Source organism: Cupressus sempervirens, chromosome 6, assembly GCF_028749045.1.
Source record: "Cupressus sempervirens isolate cs-2001-9-10 chromosome 6, ASM2874904v1, whole genome shotgun sequence".
Classification (NCBI taxonomy): domain Eukaryota; kingdom Viridiplantae; phylum Streptophyta; class Pinopsida; order Cupressales; family Cupressaceae; genus Cupressus; species Cupressus sempervirens.
In genome coordinates, this window is record NC_143123.1 from 155347654 (window position 1) to 155362924 (window position 15271).

At 31.2% G+C, this 15271-nt stretch overlaps 1 long non-coding RNA gene across 1 annotated transcript; it reads left to right on the forward strand.

Annotated features, from left to right (window-relative positions):
• Positions 1-8473: 8473 nt before the first annotated feature.
• LOC149551716 (uncharacterized) lies at positions 8474-9220 on the forward strand. The gene is made up of 2 exons (XR_016353330.1): positions 8474-8577; positions 8703-9220. It is a non-coding gene; the product is annotated as an uncharacterized LOC149551716 (long non-coding RNA).
• Positions 9221-15271: the final 6051 nt, after the last annotated feature.

A 15271-nucleotide genomic window follows, 5' to 3' on the forward strand; every position in this document is an offset into this window, starting at 1 on the left:
AGTTGATACAATAATGAAGGGGTAGATTGCATATAATTTAGTACATCAAGTACATTGAAATTCACTAAATATTATCTTTGGCATAAGATGTCAAAGAGGAAGAAGTTTATCTATTATATCATAGAAATTTTGTTTGAAGATGTCAAAGAGGGAGAACTTGGTCTAAGAAGAGTTTGATGAAGAATAAACTTGGAAAGTTTGCTAATAGAGGGAGAAACTAGAATCAAAGGGAGAGATTGATATTAGAGGGAGTTCACACTGATAGAGGGAGTTCTCATGGATGAGAATCTGAATGAAACTAAGGATATTATCCTTACTTTATTTTTCTCTAAAATTCCATTGTATTATGTCATGTTGTGTTTCCATCAATCCCAAAGAGGGAGATTGTTGAAAAAAATTGATCAATTATATCTTTCATGTTATAGAATATGTCATATCTTTACCAGTAAGTGTATGCCAAGCTCACTCAGGAGATGAAGACAATTTCCTATGTCTATTGAGCATTCCAGTGTTTGCCAAGTTAAGAAGACAATGTCTAGCAAGTTCACTCGGTCGTCGAAGAGAAGTTTGCAAAAGTTTAGTGTTAACTGAGATCACTTAGTTAACAAAGGAAAAATTGTATGGAATCAATGCTAATCGAGGTCACTTAGTTACCAAAGGAGATTTATAAAGTTGTTGTATGAACTGAGTTCACTTGGTTAACACAAGAAGATCATTTTAGTGTTAGTGTCTACCGATCTAGGTCGGCTAGCAATGGATTTTCTTGTTTTGGCATATTGAGTTTAATGGATTTGTTTGTTGGTTCAAGCCAACTGAAGAGATAAAGAGTTGTTGTTTTAAGTTGTATTCAAGCTCACTTGAAAAAGTATGATATAAGTATAAGTTCAAGTTAAGGATTGAAGAAAAGTGATAATGTACATGGAAGATAAGATGATTCTTAGAGGAAGCGATTTGGAAGGATAAGAAGAATATCCTTGCTGGGCTGCAAAGATTAATCTGATTAGGAAGGATCAAGTATTTGAGCCAAAATTAAGATCTAAAATCAGCAGTATGGTTGCATCAACAATCAGGTTATAGCATTGTTACTCTCTAACCATTGTAGGAGTGTATCAAATCTCTTAACAAAGTTAGCTTAACAACTATTTGTAAATCCTCTAACAAGGTGGCCTTTCTAGATTGAAGTGACTAAAGACCTCTAAAAAGGTCACTCCTAACAAGGTGGTTAAATCCTCTAATAGGGTCACACCTAATAGTGTGTTTTGTAACATTTTACAAGGTTGGTTCCTAATAGGGCTCACTTCATAAGAGTGAAAAATAGTAACTATTTGCAATTGGTGGTTTTCCCAAATTGGGTTTCTACGATAAATCTTGGTGTCACTTGTGTTCATATTATTTCTTTTATATGTATGCAAATAAGTTAATTAAGGTTAAACAAATTTAATACCTTAACATCTACATGTTCATTATTTATTGAGTAATAGTTAATATTATAATGCTTCTCGAGTTACAACATATTGTTAGTGTTAACCGAGTGACTATGTGTTAACCAAGTAATAATAGTTTTAGTAGAGTTTATGTTTTCTATTGAAATGTAAGGGATTTGGGATTTATTTTTGTGGTTACTGATTCACCCCTCCCCTCTCAGTTACTCTTATATTTCTAACAATTTTATCTTTCCCTTATAAATAGAAAATGAAGAATTTTAGAAATGTTGCCCAAGTTTCAGTCTATACTTTGCCTTAGGGTTTTTTTGATTCAAGTCAAAAGTTGAAGTCTTGAGTTTGACTCTAGATTTCCCTTAGAATGGTCTTTCTTCTCATCTCCCTTTGAGTTAGCCTAATGCGAGAAATCATATGAGCAATACATTATTTCTTGGCTAGGTGATTAGGTTTGGGAGGGTTTGTTATACATTTTTCCTAATGAGAAGAAGGTCTAAATATCTCAAATGATTCATATTCTTTATTCCTAATCATGTTGAATACAAGATTCATGTTGAGGAGTAGTTCTTTATGAAAGCATTTCTTCATCTCTGAAAGTTTCTAACTCCATGGTCAAAGATCTATATCTAGAGAAGGATACATTTTCACAGATATATATATATATATATATATATATATATATATATATATATATATATAGAGAGAGAGAGAGAGAGAGAGAGAGAGAGAGAGAGAGAGGAAATACATAAGAGAACACTAAAGATTAAAGTTGAAGATTGATGTATAGATCATGAAAATAGTTTAGAATCAATTTCAATTGAATTCAATGTAGATTGAACACTCAAAAATGCAAAAATTGGCAACGAACATGATCAAAGGCGGTAAAGACCAAAGTTGGAATCAATTTGACGAATGAAACACATATAATTGTCCACGTCATCAAGTTGAAAACTCAATTGAATGAAAGAATACATGTTATTGGCCAGTTGAAAATTCAAATGCTTACCTATCAGATCAAGTCCCATTTAATTATTAAACAAAAAGAGAATGCAAGCACTGTCAAAAGATCAATGCTTCTCGCTATGTCGCTATGGAGAGATGTGTAGAAATTATTCATAGCAACATAATGAGAGAATGACACATGTCTGGTGGGTCATCACTTTTGATGAAACACAATCAAAGTCTATTCACGAGGTGCCAATGAGGCAAAATAGTTTGGCATCATACAATAAAATTATATCATCTATTAGCCACAATGTACCTAGCTGGAAAGAGGGACCTGTGTTGCAAAATAAATAAATTTAACATTTTTCTATTATCATCGTTAGCTTGGAAAGAGATCCACAGTTGTTGATGTCTTGCTATACAAAGTTTCTCTACTATTATTCTTAGCGACAAAGTGCCAAGAAGACAAGTGTACTCGGTACATCCACGGTGGAAACCATAAAAGAAAGTCTCAATGTTTAAAATCACAATAATTAATTTAACATCAATGGTCAGAATTTGAAATTTCTGATCATTAGAATATGGAATATATGGATTTGGCGTGAAAGGACAAAATTGAAGAATAAATGATTTTCTATAGGATTTTCTAGGACTGCATGAAGATGAACAGTCATGTTATGTTTTTAGTAATATCATGGATTTGGAATCATCAATAGAAGAGATAGCATGTGCTTGTATCATGATATAGATTGAATATTTCCATATTTTATTCTCTATTATATGACTCTTTCTCTGCTAGAATTTAGAAATGATAACAACAAACTATAAATGTAATCACTTTTGAGATAACAAGGGTCGACAAACTAGAGAGGGAATGGTTCTATAATTCCATTTACAATAATTTATTTTCATGTTTTGTAGTTCATGCATTACATAGCTTTACACTTAGAGTTGAAAGATAACTATGCATGATCTTGTAAATAATCAGATGGATTCCACTTCATTTTGATATTTGTAGTACAATAATTCCATTTGCTATTTCATATATGATTTTTTTTCTTGTCTTGATAGTTTCATACATGTTATGCTTTTCATTGGGAATTATTTAAGCATAATGTATGTGAATCTATTGGATACTTGTTGAATTCCATTTTAGTCAAGGCTAATAGCCAAAGAAATTCCACTTGCCCTCATATGTATAATCTTTTCTTTCCCACTTCTGCATTTAGATCAGTAATTTGCTTTTAGAATAGAATTAGAATTTAGAAAATATCAAGATAATCTACTAAAATAATTCCATTGAGTGTGATAGGTTATTCATATACATCTTGACTGAGTTGTTTGTTCCTACAAACAACTTGGTTATCCTTTACTGCTCTCAGGTTAAGATCTTATAATATCAAGAATTTCTGATAACATAAAGACATATTCATTACATATTATTGAAAGCATCATAGGGAGCTATACCTAATAAATTTAGAGGGTAGTGATAAAGTATATACATTGATACAATTGTTGGTAAACATCCTCTATCTTTCCAAGCATTGGGTATCAATGTAGAAACCCAAGACAACTCTAATACACCTTGTGAGAGGTGGATGGACAAACTAAACTAAAATAAAAAATGCTCAATGTGTTGTGGTACTAATATATTTCATTAACCATTTTGTTCATATCAATAACATTACAAGATGCCTCTATTTATATAGAGGTCTTTGATTGTTTCCAGAAACATCTAAATTAGCCACCATAGAACAAATAGACTTTTCTAGAACCATCTAAACATAAATGACTTCTATAACTTCACCTAACCCTATTTGTCAATCAAGAAATTTCTAGAATCCTCTGTTATTCTTTTACAATTCATTTGAGGGGAAATTACACATTCCAACACTCCCCCCTAATTTCAACCTCAAACATTGTTGCATACAAATCCAAATCCTTTCTTTGCCTGATGCCAAAATGTCATTTTCCAATAATCTTCATATCTATTAATGCATGAATAGTGTCTTCCAAGGTTGCAGCCTTTAATTTCTACAAACATTTTGCCAACAATTGGTTACCAACGATTTCCTCTTTTCATAGGATCCACTGATAATCTTGCCTCATCTGTCACAAATGTCGGTGATAGGATTCACTAATAACCTTGATCAAATTCGTGTCTTCTTTCAGCCACCCCTTGATATCTTCATATGTCACAAATGGTGACAAGGTTCTCCAAATAACCTTTCTCTACAAAATAATAAATCTCTTTGCTATCACAAATGGTGACAACCAAATTCCTTCTTCAACTATCTCTTGATTAGCTACTTCTATCAAAATAGGTGACATGATTCTCCCACTTAATGTTGCTTTGATTCATTTGTCACAAATGGTGACATGATTTTCTTATCGTAGGCTCTAATACCTCTTGTAGAAACCCAAGATAACTCTAATACACCTTATGAAAGGCGGATGGACAAACTAAGGGTATGTGTAGGATCATGGTGTACCAAACTATGGCCTTAAGTGGCAGTGAAAAATCAGCAAATCAGGGTTATGTCAACTTGACACATAATTTTAAAGTGGTTCTAGACTTTATATCAAAAAATTGTAAGAAAATAATCTATAGGAAATTGAATATAGTTTCTAAACTACAAGGCCTTATCTAGAGAAAAAATTATTTGATTAGTCAAAAGTTTGGATTTTAATGCAGTACTACAAAAAATTTAGGGCGAAAATAAAAAGTAGGTGTATGTCTGACCACCTTAATCATAATCAAATTATAATATTTTTAAATATAATTTTAGATATAAAAAGTAGACTCATGCCTAGATGTGACGCATATTTTTGGCAATTTTTATTCCAAATAAATAATTAATTATAAATTTTTGACTATACTATTTTCAGAATTAAAAAACTCTTGTGTCTGACCACCTTAACTAGTTCAAAAAAATCAAAATTAAGTTTTTTTTTTTTTTTGTTTCTTATACTAGTCGAAGCATAGAATGTGACACATCTTTTGGATTTCACAAATCTTATACCGTTTGAAAGTTATAGCTATTTTTCAACCAGTATGTTAATCAGCACTTTGTAGCTAACTCCATTAGAAAATAAGTAATAATTACTTACTAAACTCGTAATTTGACAAAACTTACATTTATGAAAAGCTAAGAACATTCTTAAGAAACCCTTTTCATTACATCAAATTTTGGTTTAAAAAAAGCCATTAGCTACATGCTTGAAGTAAAAAACACATAAGAACATGCCAAAAACACATTTTCGGGATGTTTTAAAGATGACCATATAAGGTTGGTATTGAAAGATATAGTAGGAACTATAAAGGTATTAATTATTTTCATTTAGTATCAGGATGGGTGCGGAAAAAGTGGGAATAGATTTTGAAATTCTTTGAGGCATTTCAGAATTACATATTTTTCAGATCGCCACTTTTTGGCACACCATGATCCTGCACATACCCCTAAACTAAAATGAAAAATACTCAATGTGTTACGGCACTAATATATTTCATTAACCATTTTGTCCATATCAATAACATTACAAGATGCCTCTATTTATAGAGATCTTTGATTGTTTCTAGAAACATCTAAATTAGCTGACATTGAACAAATAGAATTTTCTAAAACCATCTATACATAAATGACTTCTAGAACTTTACCTAACCCTATTTGTCAATCCAAGAATTTCAAGAATCCTCTATTATTCTTTTACAATTCATTTGAGGGGAAATTACACATTCCAACAATCAAAGAGTCAAGATTATCAAATCTAATAGGACAAACTATTAACCGACAGAAAGTAAATATAGGGTTGAGATAATCTAGTAGGAATAATGCATTGAAGGGTCGACTAAGGATTTGCCACATGGACCAAGAAAAGAGGAAGGTAATAAAGGTATGTTTATTGATTATATTTGTTTAATTATATTTATAAATTTATTTATATTAATGAATTGTACTTATGGATAATTTACATGTACATATGTATATGTAAAGATGGAATTTGAAATGGATAACACACATGACTTAATGATGAATGGTTTAAGATCAAGATAGTCCTATTTTAGGGAAGGGAGTGATATTAATATGGTTACTAGATTAAGATCAAGAGACTCTCTTTGGGAAGAGAGTGATCTTAATATGGTTATAAGGACAAAATACTCCATAGATGTTACCATATGCATAAGTGTCAAGGGCCCAGGATAGAGAACATCTCTTCTAGGAAGGACCTTAAAAGAAGCACTTCATAAAGGATGAAGAAGTAACCAAGGATCTAAGGACCCTCAAGAGGGTTATTGATCTCGATGTGGATATGTCTTAGTGACATATAATTTATTATTGTATAAATTCTAACATTGGTTATGCATGTATTCTTGTCCTAGCTAGTGGGGACATTACATATAAGGCCTTCAACATCGATAATACTGAGGAGAAAATAATTTTTTTGTTTGAGGATTCCTCATCCTTATGGTCAATAGAGTCGAAATAGACCCCTAAGAATACAAATGATCTCTCTCTCTCTCTCTCTCTCTCTCTCTCTCTCTCTCTCTCCCTCTTCCTCTCCCCAACCCCTTTTATCATGCCTTAGGGAAACCTTGATGATCTTGAAATCACTCATAACATCTCCCCTCTAAATCTAAAAAAGACCACCCCATTTATTGAGAAATAAAGTTTGGTTTAAAGTGGAAACAAGGTGGATGAATTGTGTATCCTCTACAAAAAAATAATCACATGTGTTACCAAGTGACTTATTGCACAATTACACACTACAACCTAAGAAAGATCAATTAATTTGAAGTCACTGCAAAGGCAGAAGAAAAGGTGGAGAATTGGATCCATAGCAAGGGGGGTGATAATGTTTTGTGGTGGCTAAGGATTTTGTGTAGAAGCAAGACAACTAGGAGATTGTGGAAGATCAAATTAGAGAAATAAAATATATCATGTCATTTTAGGAGAAGAAATAAGAAATACTTAGTACTTTGTGAAATTATATATGAACTTTAACTAGTCTCATCTCGAGCAAAAGTTATGAGATTTTGAACTGTATTAAGAAAATAAATAACAAAGAAGACTACCCACCCTTTAACTACCTTGAAGGTAAAGTTGGAAGCAAAAAGAGACAAGAAAAGGAAGAGGGGTGATAATTTAGAGGTGGCTATCACTAACAGTGAAGGGACCTCTTAGATGTTGTTCAACATCAACCCAAAAGGACTTATTTTCTAGATAAGCTCAAGGAGCTTTTAATGAATATTAGGAAGGGGATATTCTACCACTTCTTTAAGTTCTAGTGTTGGGTCACAATTCTAGCCTTTTTTGCTTCTAGTTCTTTAGTTGGTAGTTTTGTTTTGTCTCTGGCTTAATTCATAACTTGTGAATTCCTTTTGAACTATCTTTAAGACTTAATTTTATTTTTCTTGATGAGTTTGGACCTAACCTACTTTACTGAATTTCAAAAACTTATCAAAAATAATTAAATAATAAATATTTATTTAAATTTTGTATTGCATCTATCAAGAATATCTCAATATAGAAAAATATTAATTTTACATAGTTTTAGTTTTCTAATCAAAATTTGAAATTTCAATTTTAATTGAAGATAATTTATTTAATTAGTGATTGTAAAAATATATTTTTAAAAAATATTTATTATACATTATTATTATTCAAATCTCAAAAGGATTGGGTGGCCTAATAGCTTTCTAGAATAGAATAACTTGTGAGGATGATGACAGCCATATATTTCCAAATGATGTCATTTAGAATAATTCAAATCTTAAAAGTATTAGATGACTTGAGGCTTTCTAGAATAGTTTAACTTGTGTCCATTTACAAAAAACAAGTCAACTCTTCTAGAATTGATCCATTTATATTATATTTATAAGATAAATAATTATTCAAACAAATTAAAACATATTTTAACATTAAAAAGATGAAAGAGTGTAAACAATAAAGAAGTTTATTTTATATGTTTCTAGAATGAAGAAAACAAAAATATCATATTTTCACTAATTTGACTATATTTATTAATATAATATAAATATAAATCAATTAACAAATCAATAAAATTGAAGCTCCTCTTACCTCCATCCAAATATATATAGGTAACCAACCCTGAAACCACTTAACCAAACAATATTCAAAATTGGTATAACAACTAGTGTCTCTGCCATTGTTGATTTTGAAGGGCTCAACAAGTACGTATCTGATCTCACCCATTTGAATTAACCACAGCAGATAGCTTTACTATCTTAACATTACTAGTATAATAATATTATTGTAGAAAGAAGAGAACATAATCATAGTCTTCTTATTATTGCAGAGAGAGAAGAGATGGCAGAAGATAGATTAAGATTGGGATTTTATATATTGCTAGTGTTTATGGTAGTTATGGTTATTAATGGAGATCCGACATGCAGTCCAGCAGGGAAGTTTTGGTGCAATAGTGGGAGATGTTGTAGCCAATATAATTGGTGTGGAAGTACTTCAGATTATTGTGCATCTGGAAATTGCCTTGCTCAGTGTTGGCCAAATGCAATGGCACTAAATCAGTCCAGTTTGAAAGTAGCCCAACAAAACCTTACTTCTGCCTCTCCATAACAATCCCATGACTACTGCGGTTTAAATTTTAGAATTGGGATAGCTTATTACAATCGGTTAATAGATTATTATTAAATACATTGTGTTATATCATAATGTTAGAATTTGTATAGCTTATTAGAATTAGTTGATAGATTATCAAATAAATGGTGTTATATCAAGGATTTTGATAATTATGTGGTTGCAGTTATGTAAGATAATTTGTTTGCAAAATAATGGTTAAAATATTGAATTGTAATATGTGTTATTTCGTGCAGGCTTTGTGTTATTCTTTGATTTAAAACTATCAGATGACATAACCTGTTTTTAAGTTTTAAACTACTTATGTTTGGTTCATTCATTACAGATAACAACCATATTTGTTTACAGGTGAATATCTCAATTCTTTATAAGTATATGAATGTCAACGATAAGGAAGTTTTTATTAAGTACAAATCATTCACCCTTTTTATAGTTTTGAACAACTATTATAAATGAATATCTGGTTTTCAAATAAAATATATATGTCAAAGATTAAAAGGCTACATTTATTTCATTAATATGTTTTTTCATTACTCATATGACTCATATTGATTTAACCTAAATTAATAAGACATCTTCCTCCACTTAAATTAATAAGACATCTTTCTCCACTTAATTCATGATAAAGAATACTGTAATTTTTTATTGTTTTCTATAAAAAGATCTATGATTAGAATATATTTAAAATTAGATTGGAAGTCTGAAATAAAGCACTAGGTAGATCACAAGATTTAGTCTTTTACTAATCTAAAAGAATGTGCCACTTTAAAAAATATTTTTTTTTTACAATCTAAAAAATATTTAAAATCAGATAATATATTTTTTAATCAGAAATATTTTAAAAAATCAATTCTTCTTAATAAATATATCAATCAAATATACTTAATGATCAACATTTTAATAAAAAACATAAAATAGATTAAAAACTAATTACCACTTATCAACAATATTATACAAAGAGAACTCTTAAAATTTTCTTAATCACAAAAGTATACTAGATCAGATAACTCTCGCTTGGAATTGGCCATAAACTACTTGCAGGGCCAGATCACAATGAGTGACTTTCCTGAATTTCTCTGATCATTTTTAAAACCCTCTGAAGGTTCAAATCTAAATAATTGTTTCAATTTTAAAATGTCCACTAGTTGAAATATAGCAGTCGAAAGAGAATCAGTAATCTATTTAAGATTATTATGTGAAATTAATGATAACTGAGCCCCTTTTCTTACGTCTTCAACATGGTATATACCAGTTCGCTATTCATGGATTTTAATAACTGCAAATTCCCTTTTAACTCTTGAAGCACTCAACTAATTTGTTTATCTACTCAAGTATTGATCTTACATTGTAAATAAGTAAATGACCGTTTAGACACATTTATTCTCGATGGAACTAGTTCTTATCGGTACCTCTCCTCTTCTTTTTTCTAGCTGATCTAAATGTATGTTTTTACCACTTTCATTGCTACTAAACCTCATATTGTTTCTCCCAATGTGACCTTTCCCTCCTCCGTCTCATTAGATTTGTTCCTCGTTATAAATGTCTAATTATACACCTTCACTATATATTTAAACATAATATTCAATATTGTTTACATTTGGTTCTCTTTCATTAAAGCAATATTTTCCTACAAATTTATGCGTTACTTCTTACTTCATTACTAGTTTCAATGTGCTTCTTTGACCACAATATATTCTTCTCATCTTGCATCCCATACAAATCCTCCCTCGCAACTCATGTCCATTCTATCTATAATGTTGTCATCCTATCTATGACAATGATACCACATTTCACTACTCATCCTTATTACACTTATTCTAATATCTGACATTCTCAAAACCATTATTCCTACTTTCAACTTGAAAAACAATAGATAATAAACAAATGAATAATATAATTACAACAAGAATTCCATCATATATGTGATCTACACCATACTCTACTTTCTTCCGAAATTGTTATGTATTCATTATTTTATATGATATTTGTGGCATGCTTTGAGCTATAAAAGAAAAAAGATATAGGTTATTCTAAGTATACTATTAATCTTTTCATACCATATACGATATATCTAGACGTTGCATATGAATCACTATCTACCACTTCTCTTCCCCTAAGAATTACCACTCTTCATTCTCATCCATAGCGAAATAGGACTCTTGTTAGATTTGGCAATAGTCAAGAGTGTCCCTATCTAAACTTTTTGAATCAGGCAGCTTGTTGGTTTACTTTTTTGTAGAGGCAGAGTCTTCACGATATTAATCACATATCCGAGTAGGTACAACTAATCCTGATGCAACAAACCAGAAAATAATACCCACATCATGTGAGGCTCATTGTCTCCGTCATTTTTACCTTGCTTAATATGACACCTATTTGTCAGATTCATAGGTTTCATAAGCAGTTGAACTTCTAACCACTCTAATGGAAGAGTCCTCGTTAAATACGTGAACTGCAGGCCTTTTGATTTCAACGAAGCAGACGATATCCACGTTTTCAAGAAGTACCTAATTAGGATGACGCTAGAATCATATGTCAATGAATTTTATGGAGTGGTTATGTTTTTTTTAAATGCTAGCAAGATGGGTTTGCTCGGTGGGGAAATTTATTTTGTAGTTTGATTATGGTTCTATAATTTTTTTTTGGGGAGAGGCTAATTTCCATTTAAAATGTACTAAAGACAAAATAAAGTCAAAACTTTATTTAAGTCTTATATTAGTATTAGATCTTTATATCAGTCTATAATTTTTCTTGTAGAATGAGAAAACTTAATGAAACAATTTTGATGCAATAAGTGGTTTGAAATTAGATTTTAAAGAATCTAAAATAGAATAGTATTTAAACAATTTTAATAAACATTATTCATATGTATATTTGAAGGTGTAATTATATTGTCACGCCATGATGTTTTTGATTCTTTGAAAATTGGTCGACTGTATAGTTTGGATGGAGGATAGCCAAATGAACCCATTAAACCTTTTTCATCTAAGGTTCATCCGTCTCATTCAGTTTATTAAAGTTCAAGGTTCAAACACTTTGGTCCTTTACCAACATGTCACAATAGTATGTGCCAACACATCATCTACTCATTTTGATATCTTGAAATGTGCACACACTTGGAAAGGATTGTGAACCCAATGAACCATTTTTTGAAGGTCTCAATTAGTTCATCGAGTAGTTGAGATGGTACATGATCTTTGAAGGAGATAAATTTTAATGATGACTTTATAATAGGCAAACACAATTAGAAAGGAATATTCCCATGATCTTAAATTAACCATAAGCTAATGAGCTAGCAAAAGGTGGATGTAATCATTGAAATGTGAGGCTATGTCATGACATGATGAGTAATAAATTTGCATGTCACAAAGATGTCACATCATGTAAAGTCCACCAAGATAATTGAGAGGGGGAGGGGTGAATTGGATATGTACTTAAAACAACTCTCAATATCTTTATTAATTTTGAAATATGTAGACAATAGATGCAACAACCATAGAAAGATAATTGTGTACAATAACATCAGAAATGTTAACTAGGGAAACCCTTGGTTAGAGGGAAAACCTCGATGGGAATAATACCCACAAGATGATGTACTAATTTATAAAAAGTTCCTTGTGAAATGATGGACTTTGTTAGGAGCCAATGAAATACAATCAATACATATGAGTCCATGTTAAGAGACTTTGAATCCTTGTTTGAAGATTCCAACTCTGTTAGGAGTTGTGTCAACCCTGTTAGGAGTTGAAAGGAGGGCAATTGGACCCGCCGTCTAAATAGCCTTACACTGTCTTCACCAAATAATCTTCAAGATAATCTATCCAAGTACTCAACTAACTAAACGATAATTCTTTTCCAATATAGTTCCTTTGAAGCTCATCATACATGTACTCAAACTCAATATCTTCTCAGATAAAAAACAAATTCACATTCAAGCTTTCATACATAATAACCATCTATGTTGGATACCAAATCACAAGGAATTGAACTTTTCTTTATACCAAGTCCTAAAACAAGTATTTAGTTGGCCTTAAGACATTCTTAATTTATAATGAATACTATAGGACATCATTAATATATTACAATATAAATTACATTACAATTATACTCTTTTCACAATGACTTTTCCAATAGTTGGCTCACAGGAAACATGTTGAACAATCTTCATAAGTCAGCTCAAACTACATATCTAATTTTGCCATCTAGAATGTATAGCATCTTGAACATGTCTCTACCCAATATCTAAACATGCTTAGCAAAATTTCATTTCATTCAAAAGATATAGTTGATTTACCGATACCCACTTTCCAAAAATTCTCTCTGAAAGCTGCCTCTAGAAAATATTAAATAATTATGTCATAACTGCATATCTCTTTCAATGCAATTAGTTGTAGCAGCTATAAGCATCTCTCAACAAATTTCTAAGAGCACACAACCCAACTCATTGATTGTTGATCGTGCCAAACACACCTACCTCTACAACTCTTGAAATCTTATAAGGTGTGTGTTGACATAAATGAAAAACATTGTCATGAATGCAACACATAAGCACTAAAATATGTCTCCACAAATGTAATGATACTCCCCCATATAAATACTATCAGCATTCATGCTAAGAATTTCCCTCTTTTGCATTGATGACAACATAGATGGGTGAACCCACAATAGTAGGTTACACTTTTTTAGCAAAAGAATTTCCTCCAAAATCGCGCGACCACAAAATTTTCATTTCTTAGTTTTGATAGAAATCTATTAGTTTCTATCCAAACTAATCAAGAGAAAAGTTTTCATAGAAACTTTCCATGCCACGTAGTTCCAATCGAAACTACATAGCAAGTTTCAATTGGAACTTTCAATGTAGTTTCGATTAGAACTATGAAGCCCGACCGAAGTTTGTTAACCCCACTGTCGAGCTCCTTAGTTTTAATCGAAACTAGTTTATATAGTTTCGATTGAAACTCAAAAAAATTGGCAATGTTGAAATAGGTGTCGGAATTCTTTTAGAATAACTAAGAGGGAGAGGGGGGTGAATCAATTACCCAAGGTCCATATGTACAATTAAAACTTTTCACAACTTAGTGAACCCATATCCATAAAATATTTTCATCATGCATGCACCCATTAGATCATACAAACAATTAAATATGTAGGTTATTGTCAAATCAACTTTGCAGAAATATAAGCATGAAACATAACAAATTCAATAACACATTTGGCATAATGATTTAATGTGCAAACCCAATTTGGAAAAAACCACCAGTAACATGCTACTCATTCTCACTCTTCTAAAGTGATGCCCTATAAAAGGCCAACCCTATTAAAGGTTACAATGCACACTTTTAAATGTGACCTAGTTAAAAGATTTCAATCACCTTATTAAGAGTGAGCCTTGTTAGAAGACTTTAGATCATTCACTTGGAATGTCACCCAGTTAAATGGATTTATAAATGAATGTTAGGTCAACTTAATCCAAAGGATTTACCCTAGACTAGTATAATGACTTGAAAGTAACAGTAAGGCTTGATCTGATAATAACTTAAAATACGCTTGCAGATTATAGATATTTATTTCAGCCCTATATTCTACTTGGCTTTCACACACTTCAGCTCTAATAGCTTGTTCACCCTTCAAGCATCCATATCCTTAAGCCTTCTTGCTTTGCTTGCCAATGCAATCTCTTCTCTTAGGTCACTGAATGAAGCAATACCCTAGACTCATTGTCTTCCTTAGGTTCTTGCACATGAGAACTTTTGCTTTTGATCAGCCATCTCTATAAATAGAAAATTAAGATCTTTTTTTGTTCATCCTCCATCGTCCATTTTAGGCTTAGGTTGGATTAGGTAGGATTCGATGAATCTACCCATCATTTCATTTCATTCCCTTCTATAAACTTCTCCTTCAATCCTCTTTGAGTTTTCCTCAAAATGGTTTATCTTGAATTCTATGCCACTAGCTCATCAAGCTTATCTTCCACATGGTTCACACAATCCAATAAATCAAACTTGTTGGCTCAAATTCATCAAATTCACAATCTTTCTCATAATGCTGATGCTCGGCATTAACTTGCTTCTGATGCTTGGCACATACTTCATTTATTGGCATCCACTATCAAATCACTTAGCACAAACTAAAATTTACTAGTGCTTGACATCAACTAAACTTTACTTGGTTTACACTATATCACTCGACTTACACTAAAATGTTAGGGTTAACCTTAGACAGAAATAACAGTTACATGCAAATATTTCCAATATCATAAAATAATAGATC